The 23,692-nt window shown below is 44.5% G+C and overlaps 1 protein-coding gene across 4 annotated transcripts in view; it reads right to left on the bottom strand.

The window, feature by feature from the left end:
• The window catches only part of PDE1C (phosphodiesterase 1C), a 411,511-nt gene that overhangs the window by 246,196 nt on the left and 141,623 nt on the right, over nt 1–23,692 (bottom strand). The gene's annotated exons all lie outside the window — the stretch shown is intronic.

Here is a 23,692-nt window from a genome sequence, read left to right on the forward strand (position 1 = left end):
GGGCCGGTGGGACAAGCAGTGGCCGAGGTTCCGCGGAGTTTGTGCCTGGAGCTTTCATTTACAACGCTCACTCACCCGCCACAGGAAAGCCGGTTTCATTTTGAAATATTAAAGCAATTGATAGGTACACATCGCACTTACAAAGTCCTGGTTTGCTCTTGCGAATGGGTCTCTCTCCCCCACCCCCTCCTCCCTCCCTCTCTTTCTCAATGGGGTGGATTAACCAAAACGAGGAGGTAGGAGTGTCTGCTGGCAAATGCCACTTGCTCCTCAAGGGGTCCCTGTTGGGTGACAGGTGGGCAGGTGCTGAGACTAGCAAGAGTTTCCGCTCCACAAAGCTGCAGCTCTCTGTCAGTGTCCCCCTGGGTCATTCACGGTGTCAACGCAGCAGAACGCTGTGGCAGGGTGGGCCGGGCATGGGGAGGGGGAGATTAACAGCAGGACCAAAGACAGGAAAAGACAAGACTTGAGCTCAAGCTGACTGCAGCCCTGACATCGCAGAGCTACTGGTGGTCACACTCCCTTCCAGATGAAGCCGCCATCCCCTCCAAGGAGTCATTTCGAACCTGAGACTCAGGGCTCCTGAGAATCAGGGTGCAGCTTCCCCCCCAGCGGTAGTTTTCCTCACTGGCGGGTAATGGGTCTCTCAGCGGCAATCCCAGCTTGCTTTTACTAACCATCAGATATATTTTCCTCCTTCTCAAAAGTAGAATAAAATTAAAAGTAAGAACTAATTTTTCATCAGGCAAGTTCCATTCATGTGACCTTGATGAAGAAATAAAATAATAGTGTCTAAATACTAAATGCTCACCCATTTCATAGGTGCCATAGACTTTCCAGAAATTGAAATGAGGGTGATGAGGATGGCACAGCTGTACAATCCAATACAGAAGGTACCTGCCTCGAGGTGAGGTGACAGGCCTGTTCGATTTCAAAAAGCACTTGCACATTCACCTGCCACACAATCTGAATCCCCTTCATTAAAGTCAACCCTTAAAGGTTTTCTGGAAGCACATTCATTTTCAATGAGTTACATAGCGTTTCTATCAGGCAAGTACAGCATGAAGCAGCCAACATATTAACATGAAATTCATTTATCTGAATAAAACCAATTGCCCACCCAATTTCACCCAGCAGGGAACAGTCGCCTGGGGGAATGGGATGTTAAAAGAACAGGTTATTTCAACAATTTGTTTTGGGGATACAAGACAGAAGCATGGTCCCCAAAAGGGCTTTCCATCAGATCGTGTACCTTGGGCAGCCTGCTGTCAGAATATGGAAGTGTAGTAATGACAATAATAGCATCCATATGTGAGAAACTTTCTATGGTTCAAGCAGCGTTCTAAGGGCTCTACACTCACGTATTACTAGCAACAACTCTGTGAGGCAAATATTTTTATCATCCCGTTTTACAATAAGAAAACTGAAGTGCCCGGAGGTGATCTAGATCCATTAGAAAGAGAACTGAACTAGAAAAGACCAGAGCTGGAGTTACAGCTTCTCCAATGCAAATCGTCCGCCTCACAGAGTCCCATTTTCCACATCTTTAAAATGAAGAATTTAGGCAAAAGGATTTTTTGTATCTGCTCCACCTTTTATGATTCTATGAGGCCACCTGGAGAGACCTGGAGAAAAAAAAATTGCCAAAAAAAAGAGATGCTTGTTCCCGAATACATACTTGAACTATGTCATGCTTTCTCCAAGGACCGGCCGGGATGACAGGATAGAAGGGAATGACAAAGGACGATATTCATCTTCCTATGACTTTTTCCTAGTGTTACCAGGATTCTGATTAAGTAGGAGAAGAGAAAATTTGGGAAGAAAAGGGAAAGGAATAGCCTTTCACTGCAACTAAGCTAATCAGAAAGGGAGTACAAAAAATAATCTTTAAAAAAGTTTCTGAAACATGGTTTTGTTTCATTTTAGAAAATTTTTTACAAACTAAACATGTATTAAAAAGTGGATAAGAATATAACTTAGCTTTATTTTACAGCCATAATAGTTTGGGGAGCTACAGGAACCTTCAAGATACTCTCGTTTAAAAGTTTAAGAATTTTTTAAGCAACAGAAATATTTTATTTCAAATAACATCTTACAAGGACTCCAAACATACCTCAGATTTCAAAACTGAAGACAGAGCTGCTCTGGTCCCATCCCTGAGTGATCAACGCTCCCACTTCACAGATGAGAATTGAGCCCAAAGACCCACTAAGTGTCTTAGGATTCCTTGCTCCTAATCCAGGAGTCCTTCTAAACCACGTGAGTTTGAAAAGTTTGCCTTCTCTCTGCCAACTAAATATCACTACTTGTAGATGTACCATACTGTTATGTCGCTCAGGTTCTGTCATCCATCATAGGAAGGATATGCTTCATAGTTGCAGCAACGTGACATAGTTGCAGCCACAGTTCCCGCTGGAGCTCCTCACAGAGGCAAGCAAAAAACAGATGCGGATCCAGGCAGAAACGAAAGGTCTAAAAAAATGCAAGCCACTCGCAGCTTTGCTTTGGAGGTTAATAATTTCCATTGCGATTTCTTAAATCAGCTTTTTGAGTTAGACTTTTTAGGAAATCTTATGTGGTCAAACATCGCTAAATATATAGAGACATGCACACACGCACGCGCACGCATGGCTGCCAATTTAAAATAGACCCCCAAGTAGATATACAGTAACTTAGCCTAAGTACTAGCCACTTCTGCACCATCCGCATTAAGTATCATAAGATCAGAAAGAAAGTGAGCTCCCTGGTCCTGGCAGAGTTCAAGGAGAAGCTGGATGACTATCTGATAAGTGAACAGGACTCAGGCTCTTGTAGGCATGAGAATGACCCCTCCGTTCCCTTTTGCCTCTAAGATGTCACTACCCTTACTGGTAGTGCGTAGAACTACCAGTGCCACGCACCCTGCTAAGCACATAGCAAGCTGATTCACTGCATCCTCAACCAAACATTTTGGAATAGTTCATTATGCCTATTTACGAGTAAATACAAAAGAAGCTCCCAAGATCAGATCACTTTTGCAAAGACCTCTACGCTAACTACTAAGTGGCAGAGTCAGACCAGAGTTCAAAGCTGTTCCCTTTGTGACGCCACCTCTGCAGGCAGATAGAGATAATTTGTACTTATATGATGCAGAGGGTGGGACCGCAGGAGCACAGATGAAGGGGTCCCTATTACTGTGGGAAAATCAGGAAGGCTAAATAGTGGAGGTGATATTTGAACTGAATCTTGAAGGCGGATGAATAGAAGTTACTTCCTTGAAGGTGAGTGGAGGCGAGTGGTTCCAGAAAGAGCGTACTATGTGAAAAGTAGCACAGAAGCGTGAGAAGGGGTAGGAGGTCCAGTGATCCACAGCAGAAGTGTATGACCAGGAAGAGCAAGAGCAAATGCTGGAAGGGTCAGCCAGATCCTCGTGGTCATGAATGATGCTTGGGCTCTCTCCTGCGGACGACAGAGAGCCATAGGTGGCTCTAAGGAGATGGGGCATAGTCACACGTGGAGGGTACTCGCTGCCCTGGATATGCATCGTACGCTTAGGTCAGTTCCCTGGGAACCTGCCACAGGAGTGTGTGACGACCAAGGGACAAAGGATAACCAGGGCCGTAAGAAGAATCCAGCTACCACATGCAAATGAGCTCCTTAGGGTACAAAGAGAGGAGAATCGGACAAAGAGACCAAATCAGAGAAAGCCCAGTATTGTACCCCACAAGCTCCCATCTTCCAGCTACGAGAGTATGACCGCTTGCTTTGGCCTTCGTGAAGCCAGCCAGTGCCCTTGGTACATTCATCGCAACTTGGCACTGGCACTGTCAAGATGAGGGGGAAATTTTGAAGAAGTATTTGGGACATTGGCAGTCTTACCACTGGGCTCAGCAGCCCTTCCTTCCTGCCCGCACTCTGTCCCGGAAACTACCTCCACTATGAAAAAGAGGTGCAGGAAGAAGCAATGGACTGGCTAAACCCAGGGGATCCCTGATCTCAGCCCTATCTGAAATGGGGCTCTGAGAAGCCAACACCTCAACTTCCCAGAGAGTGGCCCAGAGAGGCAGGAGTAGAGATGGGAGAAGCGACAGGATGAAGGCCCTGCTCAGGGGTGGTCTGCGTGTGACCACAGGTTCTGCCCCTCTCTCTGGCAGTGTCCTTCTATTGCTCTGACAGGAGGAGCTCATGTGATCCTTCCAAGGGAGGTGGCACAGCCAAAGGAAAGGACTTGGAGTGGCGTCCTTCTATTGCTCCGACAGGAGGAGCTCATGTGATCCTTCCAAGAGAGGTGGCACAGCCAAAGGAAAGGACTTGGAGTGGCACCGAATCACATGTGACCTAAAACAAGCCACTTTTCTCCTCCAGCCATGGCTGGGTTGGACTCAATGACCTCTGGATTCCTTACCAGCTCTCACAGACCCTGATTTGAAACCCACACCTTGGCCTGGGCGAATCAAGCTTTTCGTGGGCCCCAAAAAGCTATAGGAAAACCTGAGTCTAGATTTGACGGTAACAGACGTAGAAACCCAGGTTGGCCAATCAGAGCCACCCACTCCACATCTCTGAACAAAATGATTGGTCTGAGGGTAACACGGGACTAAAGCAGATCCAGTCCTGCTCCCTTATGGGAGAGCTGATGGGGCCACTGAGAAAGAAAGAGAAGGTCTATTTCTCTTTTATCTGCGATAACAAGCTGTAAGGCCTGAGATTGGTTATGTTGGCCCTGGGGTTATCTTTGTACCATGTGGAGGCAGCGTACCAGAAAAATGACGTGACACAGAGAAAAGCAGAGAGAAGAATGAGAAAGACAAAGAAAAACATGTGAAAGGGTCGTTAAGCCCTTGATCTGGCCTTGCCTGAAGCCGGAGTCACCCACGGACTTTCAAGTTATCTGACCCAAAGAAATATTCCCTACCTTCATTTTTTTTTTTCACTTAAATCATCCTGAATCAGATTTCCATCACTGACAACTAAAAGAATCATGACTAATACAACCCTTCTCTTAGAGGATTGTTGTAAAGAGTTTTAAAAAAATGTACAGCCAGTGCCTTAAATGTCGGGTGCTGTTGTTACTAGTAGTTCATCTGCCATCTTATCCATCCAAGAAGAAATGAAGGAAACTGGAAAATGATACAGGAAACTTGGAATGGGCAGAGCACCCAAGGTAAATACAAGGAGGCTTTATTATTTTGATAAACAGGTACATTAATAATTATGTTTCAATAGCTTTTTGATAATGACCTATCAAAGCATGCCGTATTACACACATTATGCCCTCAAAACAACCCCGAAGTGAGTGAAATACATATTATTATTACCCTCAGTTTAGAAACAAAGTGGATGAGGTCCGAGAGGTCCACCAGTCTCCCTCTGGCCTGGTCCACCGTCCAGCTAGGAGCCAGGCAGCATGACAGCGCAGGGCCTCCTGACTCCTGGCCCCCGTGGGGGTCACTGTGCCTCTCAGAACACACTGCCAACCCAGCAGAATTAACTTGGCTGTACTAATGAAATTAAAATTTTTGTTCATGCAAAATTGCTGATGTTACAGTCAGCCAAATTCTGGCCCAAATGCACATAAATCAGCAGGTTGTTCTTCCTATCGCTGTAAAGTGAATTCGAATGCAGAAAACCTGAGTGTTGAAAGGGACCTGAGCAATCTTTTGCCCAAATTCCTAATTATACTGATAGAAAGGAGCAGCACAAACAAGCCCCCAAACTTGACCGTGGCAGAGTTGGGACCAGAAGCCACGTTCCAGACTCTGAGCTCAGTGCTCTATTTTCCCTGAATTTCCTTCCCAGGTCTCAAGACTTTCACCCAAGGATTTGGTTCATAGATAAGAAGGAGGAACATCCACTAAACGCACAGGCCATTGGCAAAGACTTCCTGAAGGAAAGGGTCGCTAGGGAAGTAAGTAAGACTAGCGAAGAGTGACCACAGGCAAGTAGAAATGTGCCTCGTGGTCCAATAGCAACGAGGGTGGGGTGTGTGTAAGGGAGTCAAAAACAGGGCCATGGCAAAGGCCGGGTCTGCAGACTGAGGTGGGCCTGGCCGCCATGCGAAAGCTCAGTCTTTTTATGCTCCTGCCGACAGGGAATCATTAGAATCCATTGGGTGGGTGTGCAGTAGATGGCAGAGTAGAATTGTGATTTAACAAGTACAATTTATAGAGACTAAACATTTTTTTTTCAAAAACGGTTTTTGAACTGCCACCAGAAATGAAGATTTGCAGATTTTTGTCTCTGTTATGGGGGTGAGGGGAACTTTCCCAAACGAATAAATACTAGAACCTTTTCAACTCATTCACTCATTCAACAAACATTGGCTGAGTACTCACTGTGTGCCAGGCATTCATATGTGCACACAGTAGAGTGCAGCGATCAATAAAAAATCCAGTGCCTGCGCCACAGAGCGCCAGTCGAACTGGGGAAACAATCCTAAACCGACTATAAACCAACAAATGCATCGCTGTAAAGTGAAAAGCAAAGAGTCCAGTGCAGAGAACAGGAGAGAGAGCTGTTTACAAATAGGTTGGCATTTCAGCCAACTACTGTTCTGTAATAAACCATCCCCCCAAAGTTAGTGGCTCAGAACAACAGCAATCACTTTTATTGCTCATGGTTCTGTGGGTCGGCCAGGCAGTTCCTCTGCCGACCTTGTTTGAGAGTCTGTCGTGCAGCTGCAATCAGATGACCACCAGGGCTAGAATATCCAATATGGTTTCATTCAGATGCCCGGAGCCCTCGCACCTCTCCCTGGCTCTCTCCAGATGGTCCCTCCATGTGGCTAGCCTGGACTTCCTGAGATGGCCGCTAGATCGCAAGAGCGAGTGTTCGAAGAGAGAAGAGGGAGAAGCTGCCAGTCCTCTCAAAGGCCAGGTCCAGAACTGGCACAGCATCGCTTCTGCCGCGTTTGTTGGTTACAGCAATCACAGGAGCGGGAGAAAGAAACGCCACCTCCCAAGGTGAGGGAGGAAGTGACACAGATTTCATAGCCATCTTTCATCCACCTAGGGACCACCTCCATGAGCAGGTGACATCTGAGTCAAGACCTGAAGGAAGAAAAGGAGCTGTCCAGGTAACAACTAGGAGGAAACCATTTTCTGACAAGAAGCAACAGCATGTGTAAGGATTCTGGGGCCTGAAGGAGCTCGATGTGGTCAAGGGATTGGAAGGAGGTAAGTTGTGGCTGCAGTGAGGCGGCAAAGGAAGGAGTGGGCGAGATGAGGTGCAGGAGGCAGGCAGGTGGGGGCCGTATGGAGCCTTGAGGGGACATTTAAGGTCTGGCCTTCATTTTAAGTGTGATGGGAAATCGTGGAGAGATTTCAAGAGAAGACATATATGTTTATAAAAGATTACCCTGCTTGCTATGTGAAGAATGGTGGGAAAGGAGCAAGCATGTTCCCTGACTTAATCAGAGATGTGAAATGGTCTCAAAACCCGACCTAAACTGAGGCGAGAGTCTAGGCCCACGAGCTCCAGCATCCAAAATCCACAAGTGACAATACTGAACTAACTCAGCAGTGACGATGAACTGATTTCCCTATTGATAGTGTTACTATAGGATCCACTAGACTAATGTCCTGGAGGGCAGAGATCACAAATGTCTTTTCCATCACTGTCCCCCGCTCCACCCCAGTGTATGACAGACCAATGGGCTAATGACCAACTGAGATTCTCTGAGAACCGTAAATTTTATTTTATTTATGGTCCAAGGTGATTCCTGCCACATAAACTATATTCAGAGAGCAAATGTGAGACATGGAAACAAATGAATCTTCAACTAGACCAAAAGCTAAAAGGCGGTTATTCAGGGAAAGACAACATGGCGTTGCCTAGGTTACCTTTTGGTGCATAAAGGGTTAACTTTCCATCATCCGGCGGCTGCACCTTGGTCCCTGCACCCTCCAGAGAAGTGAAAGGTTACTTTTTGTGTGACTCAGCACACAAGGGGAATGAGGGATATTAACTACCACTGACAGTATTTTCTAAACTGTCCTTGGGGACATCTAAATGGTCCACTCTAGCCCCTGTGATTCTTAGATGCAGAAGGATTTTTAAGACCCAAGAGAATAAAAGAATAAAGCTTCCATGAATACCTTCCACCCACATGCTTTTGACAGATCCGTGCTAATAAAAAAAAAAAAACCCTGAAGATGCCTTGATTCGTCCCATAATCCTTCACATGTACAGACTGACAGACCCATCAGAAGTTCATATATGCTAATATTTTTGCCCCTGAGATATAAACAGACTCCTATGAGCAGGGAGTGAGATTTGATTTAATGCAGAGGAATGAAAACTTAGGGACACAAATTAAAAGTAATTAGCATGCAAAGCAAATCTTAGCAAGAGACTCTAAAAGTGCTTATGCGATGCCAAACCACCATGGAACCAGTGGTCTCTCACATATATACAGTAGTTATGTGGCATCCCCATTGCCAGGACTAAATGCAAATGAAAAAAAATGAAAATTATTCTCCTCGGTGGGCTTTAGAAGCACTGGAGGATTTTAACCAAAGCATTGAAAGGAAAGAATGCTGAGTCCCTGAAAATAGCTCCAATCAAGTCGATTAAGATCGTATTAGAGGCTATTCTGCTTTCACTATGGGCAAACCAAACAGAGCCTTCTGAATCAATTAGTCCCTAAATAAGAAAGTTTTCATTTAATACTTCCCCTCCCCCACCCGAGCTCAAAGAATATTTGTGAAAATTGGTCCCCACCTCACCATCCAGAGCACAGGATAGAAGCACCCTCTGCACCCTGTACAAAAACCAGTCTCACTGCCCTAGAGGTTTGCATTTTAACTATCAGAGTAATAATTACCCACATATTCCCATTCTATATATGATTCAATCTATCAGAAACCACCCATTTCTGCCAGATCAATTCCAAGCAATTCCTAAACATGTGACTATGACCAGGGCCTTCTGACCACTTTTCCTAGCCATCATGCGTTAAAGGATTTATCTGTCTCTCTCCAAGTGCTGGAACCAGCTGATCAAAGAGGAAATTTCAACGCATGACCCTTTCAAAGTCAACCTGGGTCGAGGATTTAGTGGTCATTTACTACTTGGTAACCTCTGAGCTTCATTGGAAAACCGCAGCTTTTAGAAACAATATTCTCATCAAAGGAAAATGTGTTTGTGTCAAAATATTAGCAGGGAGACTCACGTCATTCAATTTATTATAAATGTGATTAGAATTTCAGCCATAGCCTACCTCCCACGGGTACCATTTAGCCCAGGACTAGTAAGTGCATCCTCATAAACCATTTAAAACATTAAAAGGGGGACAGGGGAGGAAGGAAAGGAAACTTCCTGAAAAAGCTGCGGGATATTTCAAAAGACATTCGAAAATGTAGGGACTGGGCTTTTCTTGCTCCTTTTTTTTAAACCAATTAAGCAGGTGCTTAAATTTGAGCTTATGGGAGTTTGTTCTTCAAAAGCCCATGAGAAGGAATTATTCTCGGCATCTTGGCAGCAGCCGGCGCCGTGTCCTTTCGTGCCGCTGGCTGAGCCCGTCTCACCTGGTATTTGCAAACATTCGGGCCACGCTTTTCTTGTCGCTGAGTCCGCCCAGGCGGCTGGAGCCCCCGCAGCGGCGAGGAGGCCCCATTTGTCCCAGCTGCTGCTAATCATCGCGCCAAATGCCAAGTCAATATCCCAGTCAGAAGGCGGTTTCACGGGCACAATTGATAGCGCCCCCGAGGCTCCGTGACGTCGCTGGAGGAAAAGCCCTCTTTGCACCGCGGGGGTGGCTGTGACCTCACTCCAGCCGAGCTCGCGGCGCCTGCCTGCCTTTCATCACCCGCGAAACGGTGCAGGGGCGAAGCGGTGCGGAGGCGTGGCTGCGTGGAAATAACCCGCAGGGACCACCAGATGTGACTTCTGCTTTGCACCTTTGAAGGGAAGTACATTTTGGAGCAGCTTTCCACCCTGGCCTTCTTCCAGGGGACAAGAGAGAGAGAATACCTCTCCTGTTCTTGGCAGACGAGGACCTCCCAATGCTGCTGGAAGGGCCAGCATCAATAATGCATCGGGACCTATAGCTGACTTTTTTTTTTTTTCAGCTCTCTGAGTAATTAAGCAGTTGTCAAAATGTAGCCCTGAAAGGTCACATGTGGACAGAGCTGTCACTGTTACTGAAAGGGCAAGTTTAACCCTGAATGGCATCCAGAGGACACACGCAATCTCTCTGCTTACCCCAAACATAAATATTGCTACCAACATAGCAGTGGTACAGTGATAATAATAAGAGCTGCTATTTATTGTATGCTGTATCTATTACCCTCTGCCAACATATCATATGAAACCCTCACACTGACACTTAACTCGCCCAAGGTCACACAGCAAGTGGCAGACATGGATTCGAATGGAAGCCTGTCCTTGACCGACCACGGTGTCTCTCAGAAGTAGTAATTTTTTGTGTGACTTGGGAGGCTTACTCTGTGTGTCTGACTGACAACGAGCGAACCCTCTGACCCAAAGCCCTCTGGGGAGGGTACCATGACTTTGCAGTTACAGACCACCTCATGGCATCTTTAAGCCGCTTTACAAATAAGAAGGAGGAGACAAAGTACAGAGCAGACCTCGGGCTCAAGGCCACACTTGCAGACAGTGGCAAAGCTGAAATAAAAAGGAGCCTGCAGTGACAACACTTAAGGGCCACTCTCTAAGCAAATGTTAAGTATACAATAGGGTATTTTTAACTGTAGTCACCGAGCTGCACATAGAGCCCCAGAACTATTCATCCTGCGTAAATGAAACTTTATACTCTCAGACCAACATCTCCCCGCCTCCCACTTTTCCCCACTCCCCCACCCCCGGCAACCACTGTTCTACACTCTGCTTTTATGAGTTGGACTGTAACAGAGTAAATCTTAAATGTTCTCAACACACACACACACACACACACACACACACACACACACATACACACACACACACACACAACCATGTGAGGTGAGGTATATGTTAATGAGCTTGATTACAGTAATCATTTCACAATGCATACATATGTCAAAACATCGCATTGTATACTTTAAATATATACAGTTTTTACTTGTCAATTATACCTTCATAAAGCTGGGGGGAGAGGAGAAGGAGCCTGCAATTCTGATAATGAGAACTGCTTTCACCACTCATTTGAAGTAGCACGACTTAAAGATGGCATGACTCAAAATGAGAAGTTAACTAATAAAAAGTACATTTCAGTTCTTCGAAAGAGAACTGTATTTAATGAGCAACAAATATATGCCCAGATCTCTACCATTTGAGGGTCTACAAATACACCCTCAGCCTCCGAAAGCCACAACACCACGAGGCTGGTGCCCAGGTGCCGCAGACCTCAGCACGTGTGTCCCACACAGGTGTCATAGGGAGGCAGGCTCTCTTCCCAAGTGTTTTGAATGGCAAACCGGGAATATGCAAGCACGCTGGGCAATGCGCGTAACGGAAGCTGAATCAGGGACTCGGAATGAGAAATCCTGCACGTCACGCACCCAGGAAACCCCTCCGTCACCTCGCTCCATTTTTTTGTTTTTGCCCCAGCAGCATTTTGCTTTCTCTCCAAGAGAAGAGGAGACCACAGTAAAAAAGTTTACTTGCTTTGCTTCCCAAAGTCAGAAAAGACAGTCGTTTCCTGATACCATTTTCTTGCCTTTTATCTAATTCCCCCATTCCTTTCACCTAATTTTTCTCTTATAAGAAGAAATCAAAAATATATATTTTTTTTTTCCCAGAATGATAATGAAAACGAAGACGGAATGATGGGAGCTGGGATGCTTTAGAGCCGAAAATAATGCATGGAGCTAAGTGAGCCGGCAGCCTATTGCTAATAATATTTGATAACAACAACAACAACAACAACAACAACAACAACAACAACAACACTTCTGCATTCATCACCTTACGGATAGTACTTTTCTCAGACGTCCCAAATCAGAACACAGAATTAGGCAGAGGGTCCAAGGGCCTCTGCCCTCTGTGATCTATACTCAACCTAGATGAACAAAGCATTTATAACATCTGTGCTTACGCTTCTCACACTGTCTCTGCAGCCATGTCATGGACGGTCTCATCCACGTGCGAGCAAGCTTCTAAATTCCAGTGGTACCAGGGATTCGAAAGTCAAAGACCTTGACATACACAGGCTTTCTTCTCACCACCCAGGAAGCTGGAGGCTCAGCACCAGTACCACACAAAAGCCATCTTCCACCCTGGAATTAATCACCATTTCAGAGTTTCCATTACGGATCTTGATTTAGAGAAGCCTGGAATAGTAGACCAGTCATGGCATTTTGGAAAAGTTTTAAACTTTGATGGATCAAGGGCACTCTTTGAGACTCTGATAAAAGCTACAGACTTTCTCTACCTATTTAAATAAAACACGTTCACTGTGATTTGCACATATTTTTAGGAGGGGCTCTGGAACACTCCTGGAGCTCATCCAGCCTCCTTTCCTAAGAATCCTGCTGTGGATCAATGACGTGTGTATGTTAATCTAGTTTTCTCTTAGCACGCAAAGAAAATGGCATGACCTAAAAGGAGAAGATAACTAATAAAAAAGATATTAAGTTCTTCGAAAGAGACCTGTTTAATGAGCACCGAATATATGCCAAGTTCTCCACCAGGTGTAAGATGCGTGTGAGTGCAGTCACTACTCTTTACCAGCCTCTGAGAGGTCAAGTAACATGTAAATTGGACGCACCAGCATATGACAACAAGGACTGAGTCTCTCGTATTCCCCCCTGTCGCCCCAATGCCTTTCACAGTGCTGGTGCTTGCCGAGTACTTGCCGAGTGAATTAATTATTACTATTTGATAGATGAGGAAACTGAGCCTCTGAGAGGTCAAGTAACATGTAAATTGGACGGGATAAATGGTAGAGGTGGGATCTGGAACTCAAATCTGCTTGCCCCCTTTCTCCTGTGCCTTGGTGAACATGTGCTACCATCTTCCCTGAGACTAAAGCAAAGAGCTGTGGGAAACAGGAAAAGTCGAGAGGGCGGACTGGGAGGTCGTGGAGGGGGCAAGGCAGGTTGCAGCACTGACCAGCGTGCTCAGCGTGGGCCTCTCCAGCAGGTGAGAGATGAGCAAAGCCTTGAAGGAGAGGAGAGGGTGAGCCATGCAGAGGAGTGGAGTGTGCCAGGGAGGGGACAACAGCAGCCAGGCCCTCCTGGTGGCTCGAGGAAGAAGGAACTAGTGTGGCTGCAGTCAGGGGAGCCGGGGTGGGGGGTGGAGGAGAGTCACAGGAGGTGAGGCTAGAGGGGTAAAGGGGAGCTGCGGAAAGACCACGTTTTCAGTCATTGCAAGAACTCGGGCTTTTGCTCAGAGTGAAGCGGGAACTCGTCGCATGTTTGGGGCGGGGCAGCGACATGGTCTAACTCCTTTCTTCCACAGACCACTTGCTGTTTTGAAGATGAAGCATGGCAAGGGCTAGGGCTGGGGTGGGAGGCCACATCCGGTTATTCAGGTACGAGATGATGGTGGCTTGGTTAGCGTGGTAGCGACGGGGGCGGAGAGAAGTATGTTCTGGATATGTCAGAGGAGAGAGGAGTTAAGGGCAATGCCAAGGTTTTTGGCCCAAAGATCGAAACTGCCGTCTGTTCAGGTCTTCCCTGCAGTGGAAGAAGGTGGGCCTTGAGAGCCTGCCGACTATTCTCAAGGCCTCAAAACCAACCTGAGGGAAATAATATGATGTTTGCACTTTCTAGAGATGTTTCTTTTTTTCTTTTTGTCCACGAGAGAGGTGTTAGTCTGTGCAGCCTCGTGCAGAAAGGAAAAGGAAGGAGCTCCTTAAAAAGTGCATGTTTTTCACTCCACTGGCGTTCTGGAAAGCGAGCCTGGGAAAGCGCTTCCTTTGCCTTACTGCTTACCGTCACATCTAAGGCTGCGGCCTTCCCTCACGTCTGATCTTCTCTCCTGCTCTGCGGGACGCGAGGTCAGTACAGGGACACACCCTCCTGCTGGCCACCAAAGGCTGGTGCTTTCAGCCTTCTGAAACGGAAAGCCCTAGGCAGACGATGACTTCAAGGTGACCTGAGTCTGACACCAAGCCTGAGAAGCCCGGGCTGTCTCCTCTCCCACACCAAAAACACAAGCATTCCTGGTTAGCCGAGGCTGCCCGGCAAATGTCAAGCCATCAGCTCTGGACACAATCAAGAGTGAGTCAGGAGCTCGCTTCCAGATCACACTGCTCAGCCAAGGAGACAGTCCCCGGAGGCTAACAGTGCAGACGGATAGGCAGGGGGTAAGTCTCCCACTTACTTCTCTTGAAGGTGTGCTTTTTAAAAAATGCCAAAATGGCCAGAGGGTGGGGTGGGGGAGGTAGACAGAGTAAAGGGGTCAAATATGTGGTGACTGAAAGAAATCTAACTATGGGAGGTGAACACACAGTGCAATATATATATGCCTTACTGTCGAATTGTACACCTGAAATTTACTGGATTTTGTTAACCAATGTCACCATAATAAAAATAAATTTTAGGAAAAAGCCTTACTATTAAAGTATACAGCTGAAACTTCTTGGATTTCATCAACCGACGTCACCATAAAGAAAAATAAATAAATAAATTTGAAAATAAATAAATAGATAGATAAAAAATTTAAAATGCTAAAATAGGAAAGCCAAGATGATAGAAAACTATATTTTTGTAAGGGAAAATTTATTGCACATCTACTATGTGCATGGCGCTGTTGCCTGACTGAGTGTCCACAACATCCAGGAGGCCAGCGTCTCAGTAAGAAAGTTGAGAGAGGTGAAGCAAAGAGATCCAGCCAGTCAGGACAGGTGTCACACTTTAAATGACAGCTTTCCCCACAGCTGCTTCCAGGATGGTCAACTGACCCCACGCACCTGGCACTGAGAGGGACCAAGAGGGTTTCTGGGATGCAGGACGTTCGGTTTTGAAGGCAGAAAGGTCTCAGGCAAACCTGGGCAAGATGGTCACCCTGGCTGACTCTTGAAATGAAAATATACATAGAAAATGCAATCATTTCAAGAATATCTGGGAAATTCAGTAGAATAACTGAAGTCTTTAAAAACTTCCTTGTGAAAATCAAAAGTGCACACTCCTAGTTAAAGTAAATATGGCTCCCCAGGGGTTTGCCTTGAAGAAGAACAGGTTTCTTTCCCACCAGGTTAATAGCCAGACTTCTGCAATAACAAGAGTCCTTGGTGAGAATTTGCTGCAGAATGTGAACCCCCAATTTCCTACACACAACCCCACACCAGTATCAGTCCCTCCAGCCGACTCCCAAAGCAGGCTTCCCAGTTGGGAGTGTTCCCAAATCCAGTTGCCTTTTACATCTGTTTTCTGCAAAGAGTCAACTGTATCTCTTGCTCTGGTCATTATAATTTATTCCCCTGAGTAATCTACCCGAGGACTCTGGCCCAATGTCTTGCTGAGGGGACATCAATGAAGTCAGCTGCTTGAGATAAGACTCAGCTGCTCAGAAAGGTGGTGTTACTTCTCAGAGGCTGAGTCACACCATTTGCTTGTACTGCTCACTCATTCATTCCACAAATTTTTATTCCAACTTTGGGCCATGGCTTGGTCTGTTGTCTTCCTGTGACCTGTCAATTGGCAAAGAACTCTCTCTTCAAGGAGTCTCATTGGTATGGTGTCATGGGATCTAGACCGTGACAGATGACACAGAACACATGACCCTTCTCTTTATCATCCAGTGACTTGATCAAAGACACTGAGGGGCAGAAGATAAGCCATAAGAGTTAAGTGTTCCAGCTTTGAGTAGCCAGCCCAGTGATGCCTGGGGTGACAGGCTCTCAACACAAGCTTGCCTGCTTTTAACATTGTTGGCAGGGTGAACCCAAGGGACAAATAAGTCCTATACACTTCTATCCTGGGGGCACAGGAAGATACAATCTCTGGCTCACCTTTAAACTCAGGATAATGGCCTAATGAGAAGGTGAGTGTATTACTCTGACCCAGAAATAGATGGAAAAGGATGCCTTCTTCTCTAGCAGGAGGTGTGTGAGTCCCCTGCCCATCTCTCTTTTGTTCATGAGAGTGTCCTCCATTGCAATGGTGCGCTGGTAAATGTTGAAACAACTCACTTTCTGAAGGAAGGGTAGGGGACAGGGTTCATCTGTAGCATTTCTGATTTCTGTGGTGGAAATATTCCCACCATGGCCAAATTCAAGTTACCAACGTCATGTCGCAGAACACAGAGTTGGAAAGAGATGCTATCGATCGCTTTTACAAGCCACCCCCAACACACCACCACTCAAAGCCCCACATCAAGAACTCAACCCGTTATCCTTCCTTAGCCTCCCCCTCCCCCCATTCTTGACCGTGTCAGTGTAAGAATGACCACGCAACAGAAGCAGCAGATGGGGAAGCACCTGACGTTTTGCTGGACTGCAAAGGAGAGCGTGTGGATTTTTCCTAACGTCAAGTAACTTCCTTTCTCTAGTGCTAAGTTCACAGGTATCACTTTGATGCGACTTTAAAAACAGCTGAGGAAGAAAAGAAGCAGTTATTACTCAACAGATAAAGAGACCACCTCAGAGTAGCTGAGACTGTCAACCGCACGACTACATCTGAATCCCAAGCCTTATTTATTCATTTGTTTACATATCCCCGTAGAGGAGTCCAAGGGTTCTGTCTACAGTGTACTCTGATGACGGGGCTCCTCAGATTTAAGTCTTTCAGTGGCTCCCTAATACACCTAGGATAAGGTCCCAGATATGTAGTATGGAGGCCATCTCTGTGCGAATCCTACCTCCTCTCCAGCTTTATCTCTTATTTTTCACCTATCCTCACCAGTCCTGCAAAATATCTCAACTCTAGCCACATTGCTTGGCGCTTCTTTAAAATAACAGCCTCTATCCCGGCTCTGGCCCCAAGTTACACACTGCCCCGCCCCCGCTGCCGCAACCTGCCCCAAAACAATTTAGAACACTCCTTTCTGCCTGCCCCCTAAACCCAGCTAAGATCTGCATCTCTGTCCACTAATTTATTGCCTTTATTTCTTTAAAAGACACTCTGCTCCTCTATACTAAATAAACTCTTTGAAGGCAAGGACTGAGCTAATTTGTTCTCCAGAACATACAGGAAATGTTAAATAAAGCCTTGCTGAAATCATCTTGTTATTGTATTAAGAAAAATAGTCCCACTGTTCAAAAAGACTTTTGCGTGCTCGGATCACTTGAAGACTGAAAATATCCTTGGGAAAGAAATCAGACTGCGGGAGCATTTCTGATAAAGTAGTAATCAAAGATTGTGTTCCCAGGGCAGGCAAACTGGATGTCCCTCTGTGGGCACACATCCGGTCCCACTTCGTCTTCAGTTTCTTCCCTCGAGACAATGGTGTCTGAGACGTGTCACTCACAGCATCCTTCCTCCACTAGGACTGGGCTGCCCTTTGCTGCCGTGTCACGGTGAGCAGCTGCAGAGCTTATGTGACTTGCCTAGAATCACGCTGGCCTTGACCTGGATCAGGGAATTCCAAATGAGACACAAGTGCTTATTTTCATAGTTCTACAGCCCACTTTGGGCCTCAAAAACAATGCGTGGCTTCACTTCATCCTAATATATCCAATATGTTCTTCATCAATCGGTTTGCACAATTAGATTGCTACTTCTGGGGAAGCTGTTCTTTCCACTTCTTGAACTTTAGAAACAGGTTGCAACGGACACCGCCTATCCTTATGCAAATGTGGATATATCCTCCAGAGCTTCGCCCAAAATGATACCTAAACAAACTAGGCTGTAAATAAAGTGCCTACAGAATAGCTCAATACTAGGTCCCTGGCACCTGGCCCCTCTCCAGCCTCAACAGGTATTGAGTCCAAACATCCATCCCACGCTTAGGCCAATATTTCCCATAACAATATGTTGCACAGAATTATAAATTAGCATCATAAATGGCCTTTTGTCAAATAAGTTATAAAAGTTTCTCTTTGCTGAACAAGTTATTAAAATGTTGGGTGACAAAATATGAAGAGGGTTCTTTTACTGTAGGGCATTTGAGAGCTTTAACATGCTAAGGTATATTAGGAACCTCCAAAATGGGGCACAGTATACGGTGTTCTCCAGCCTTAATGGGCCATAGACACCCCCACTGACCTCCTTTTTGATGGATACCTTTAGGCATTGATGTTCTCCCAACATAACTTCGAGAATCCAGCTCTAACCTCCTGAAATTCAATCACTCAACAGGTGAGCAGTTTGACTAAAACCAGGGAAAGAAAGCATTCATGGTTTTGGAAGGTTTTTTTAAACCTCTCTTCAGAGGGGAATACAGGGCGAAGTCATACAACAGAATGCTGAACAGAAATGATAAAATATCTCCAAAATAACAATTTTTAAACCTTCATTCTGTTGGACTCTTTGCACTCCACATTTAGTAGAAACAGAGTCACAAGGTAAACGGCAGGAAAGAAGAGAGAAACTAACAATGGCAGAGTCCTGCGGTGCCAGGCACTGTACCAAGCCCTCGTAAAGACCTCGACCCACATCATTCCCACTACAACCCTGAGGCATGCGAACATTTATTTTCCCTGTTTTAGAGCTGAGCGATCTGGGGTCCGCAGAAGCTAAGTGACTTGCCCAAGGTTACATGACCCTGGAGAGCCTTTCTCCTTATGGACAATGAGAATTATATAAATGATCGCATTTGCCCCTTTGTTAAAGATGCCACAAAACTCAAATTCAAATGATCACAAATATAGTCCCTACTCATGGGTTTTATTTAATTTCTACTTTTTCTTGTGTTCTTATAAGCCAAATTAAATCCTTTATGAATCAAAGCAGAAGAAAGATGGGTAGAAAAATAGATGCATAGGACATCTGGGACAATGATCCAGATTTATCTGATTCCAAAGATTTCACTCTTTTTATTTCATTAAGTGGGAGGGATTTAGTCAAACGAGGTTGTTTTGTTGTTTTGTTATTAATTTTAGGTTACAACATAATGACTTGATAGATGCACGCATTGTGAGATGATTACCACTATACATTTAGTTAACATCATGCATCCCATTTTCCATAACCTACTACCATTTGCACTCACAACGCACTTCTTTTAAAGCATGCCTCCTTAGCGAGTGAGTCTGTGCCAAGGAACAGCCTCTTAAGACTCCATTCCACCCCAGGTGCCTAGCACAGCCAGTGGCACGTGGCCACCCCTCAGTTTTTGTGGACAGAATAAAAGAAAGGAAGCGAAGGAGGGAAGGAAGAAGGGAGGGAGGGAGAGAGGGAGGGAACATTTCTGCACGATCGAACCTCAGGCTGTTTTACTATGACGTTCCTAAGGAAAAGTTTCTTATTTGAGGAAATAAGTGGTGGAAATTCTGCTATGTTTGATAGAAGAATAAATCCATAGTTCTGGTTGCTCCCATTAGTCATCCGATGCCGTAAATGAAATTCCTGCTTGTGGCATATTAATCTACTTTCCCTTAAATTACACTCATGCCATATTCTTTGAGCTGCCAATCTCTGCCAAATTAAGGGAAAAGTGAAGATGGTGTTTTATTTGAATTTTTCAGGAAACCATGTGAATATTTCAGCCTTGGCTAAGGCAGTAAATACACAATGCCTTATAGAGTCAACACTTTGACCCTGCCCTTTAATCTAAGCTGACCCATCGTGACCCACCTACTTGACAGAATAAGAAAGGTGAGGCCAAAACACCAAGCATTTTCAGAAGCAATTCCTGAGATGACCACACATGCATGCACACATACACAGATTTACGCACTCACATGTGCACACACACACACACATACACACACACACACACACACGCACACACTTGTTTTCCTGCTTCCGACTTGAAAATTGCTGAACAACTTAGTCCCAACCTCCATCCTCACCTAGGGCCAGACTTGATGTTTCTATAGTCTCCCCACTACTTGACAAATGTGCTGGAGAAAAAGAAAGAATTGGACAAACATGCCTTTAAGAACTGACAACTTCACCATCACCTCGTGGAATTTCCAATGGCACAATAGACAGGATCGATTGAACATTTTTGTCACACTTGCTGTCACTTCCCACACTGGATTCCCTGGCTAGACACAGGACCATAGTGCTGGAAATTAAGAAACAAGACTCAATCCAAATTCTCTTACCCCTTGAATATTAGTTGTTTTTCCCCTGTGCTTTTTTAAAATATTCTTTAAAAAATTATCACAAAGGGAAATCAGCCTGCTTCTCAAATTTACGGGTGTGACGTCAATCAACAAAGTTATTCTTACAATGAATTCCCCATCAAGGGAATTACTTGAAAGTAATAATAACAATTTGGTTTGGGTATTCTCGATATCCAAGACATAATTCTTGGTCAAGGACAACTGAAGGTTGGTTGGGTATTGAGATTTCTGGATTCTTCTAAGTGATGATCTATAATTCCAGGCATTCTTAAAGCTCTTAATTAGAAAGCTAGAACCCTTCTATCACATTCATTCATTCAGATCACATCTATCGAGCACCTCCCGAGTATGGACCTAACAGAGCATGGTTCCTGAGAACGAAGGTCCCCTTCTTCTTCATCAACCACAGTGGTCTACTGGAAGTCTACTAGTTTTTGAACTTGAAAAACTTAGGTTCAAATCCGCATTCTGCCACTTAGCTACCATATCCTTGAGCAAGCTGTTTAACCTCCCTGAATCCCAACTTCCTCCTCTATAAAATGAGGGTAATAATACTATGCTCAAAGAATTGTTACAAAACTGAGGTTAGTGACCTATATAAAGCACCTGGCATGATGCCTACCTCCGTCGATGTCAACCCCTTTCCCTCCTTCCTTTCCCATCTGGCAGGAAGCAACTGTCCAGGAAAAATTGTACTCGTTCCTGAGGGGTCTGGAGTGACAACTGCTTTCACAGCATGGCATGTCGCCAAAAGGGGGATGGAGGGCAAAAGATGACTTAGGAGGTGACTGCCGTTTAACCACTGTGTTTCTGGTGTGGTCTCCTGGAGACTGTTGCCAGAGGCACTGACCACTCATGGAGAAGCTGGTTGATTATGGGCAATTTGCACTTTGCACATGCATCCATAGAGACCTCCCAGCCCTCCCTTGGCCTTGGTGGGATTGCTTCACATGGAGACGTTGGGACTGAGGCATTTCCCCAGGTGACTGAGGAGCACATGACAAGCCACATAAAACTACATCCTATTCAATAAGGAGAGAGGTTCCCTCCTAGGCCAGCTGAAACTCAGTGGCCACTTAGAAGTAATAGAGAGTTTCTTGGGCTAAAAGCACAGGTACAGGGGATGCTGGGTTAAATATAATCAATTAAGTTCAGAGTTTTATCACCTCACCTCTTTCACCCAATACCCCACAAGAATAAAAATGAACAAAAATAATATGTAGAAGAGGGTAAAAGATTCCACCAAATATTTGGAAGCAGAAATAAAGGGCAAAAGGTAAAATTTGGCTGTGGTACCAGACGAGAGAATGCTAAAATCAAAATGCTTAGACCACTGTAAATGAGGAGTTGATTCATCCTGCAGAACCCTGGTAAAACCAAAGACTCGAGGAGCCAGGTCCAGTGGAAGGTAAGAATGAGGATGGACAGGGGTCTAAACCTGCTTCCTATTCCCGGGATGCTGGCAGCCAGACAAATATTTCCCACCCATTCTGCTCAGGCAAGAAACTAGATGATTCTTTCTTGAGAAACTTGAAAGCTTCAGAGAAAATAATATGATATATTCAGAGAAAATAAAATAGATACTAACATGTGATTCCCCCAAAAGAGACCAGCTAGAAAGCTATGCAATTACCCCACAGAAAGCCCAATAGCTGACAAGCCCAGTCTTATAGAGAAAGCTGGCTATAAGCTTTCACTCCTCTTAAATATGAATGTACAGACAATGATTGTCATATATTTAAGAAAAGCATTCAACATTATAAGAGTCAAAAACAAAAAAAAACAAAAAGAAACCCAGGAGAAATCAATACGATTCAGGGAAGAGAAGAAACTCTTGAAGGAAACAATAACTATCTCCGCAGAGGTAGGATAAAATGTTGCAGGTAAGAAACAAGAGTAAAATGCTACTCAAACTAAAGAAGCAGAACAAGAGAGCTACTAAAAACAAAAAATATACGATAGAAAAAAATGCAACGCGAAGGATAGAAGATAAGGCAGTAAATACATAATGCCTAATGAAAAACCTAATAGAACTTTAAATAAAAAATTTAAAAGACATTAAAAAAATCATAGAAAATATCTTTAAAAATGAGAGACCATTCCAGAATATCCAACATTTGACTGAGAATAGTTCCAGATCGAGGAAAGAAACAATGGAGTGAAAGAAATTATCAGAGCAATAATGTCCCAGAGTTGGACACAAGCTTCCAGATTAAAAGCGTCCTCCTCATAGTGCCCAGCATAATGAGAAACGGGACATATATCAAGGGACATCATCATAAAATTTCACAATACCAGAGCTAAAACGAATATGTATACGAAAAAGTTTCAAGGGAGCGGGGGGAAGGAAGCTCACAGTTCACACACAAAAAGAGAACTGGAATCAGAGAGCATCGTAGTTCCCAATTATAATACAAGAACCTAAAGGACAACAGAACGACGACTCAATTATCTTGAGAAAAATATCTTCCTTGACCTGAAACTCGATTCCTAGCTAAAATTTCAAACAAGCGTAAGGGTAGAATAGACACATTTTTAGACATGCAAGTTTTCAGGGGGGAAAAAAAATGTATTCCCTTTCTCAGGCAGTTATGGAGAAGATGCTACTCCTGGGTCTTGACTTGACTTCCCTCCTGAGTTGGATTTCCTGTTTCTTGGGTCCCATGTCAAGATAATATAAACACCAAATATTAATGATGAAGCTAAAAGGATAACATAAATACACTGAGAAGATGGGGGAAGGAGAAATGGAAATCGTGGTCTAAGAAAACTGAATCTTTATCTACCAAGACAGGAGGTTAATGGGTCCTGTCTAAACTTAAGAAAGAAAAAATGGTAGTACATGAATGTATTATTTTGATTAAAAAAATAAATAATAATTTAAAAGAAAAAGGACCAAAAACTTAACCATGACTTACCACAGAATTTAGACTGGTCACTTCAAAAGTATAATTGACTAGCAGTCTGGTTCAAGTGCAAGGCAGAAAGAAAGGATCCTTCAAAGGCTTTCTCTTTGAGATTTGAACTCAATTTGTTTTCCCTCTTCGAGGCTCCCGGGAGAAAATTAGATAGACAGGCAGATAGACAGACAGACAGACAGACATATATATCTCACTCCAAGAACATGCCAAAGTTTTCCCATCCAAATTATGGTTGCAAATCCCACTTCTCCCAAGCTGGTGAAAATAAGGGTCAAACTGCAAAAGAAGATCTAAGCACACCTGTTATAAAGTAACCATGTTTGCCATGACCAAAATGGTAGATACAGAGAAGGAAGGCACGCTTCCACCTACAGGTGGTAGACAAAACTGACATACTCACTTCCTCTTCCTGCAAAATTTCCACTAAAAGGTACACGAGAGATTTGTTTTTAATTATTATTTAAGGCATAGCATACAAAGATAAAGAAGATGACAGAAGATAGAACGGCAACAATATTTTGGATCCTGAAGAGCAAAGAGATGAGTGGTACTTGACTCTGGAGATCCAAGACAGATACCCTTAAAAACTTAGTAATTGGAAGCAATATGTTCCTCTGGAAGAGGAAAGGCTGAAAATAGGAGGATTGGCTGAAAATCTGATGTCAAGATTCCC

The sequence above is a fragment of the Pteropus alecto genome, unplaced genomic scaffold (assembly GCF_000325575.1).
Source record: "Pteropus alecto unplaced genomic scaffold, ASM32557v1 scaffold21, whole genome shotgun sequence".
Classification (NCBI taxonomy): Eukaryota; Metazoa; Chordata; class Mammalia; order Chiroptera; family Pteropodidae; genus Pteropus; species Pteropus alecto.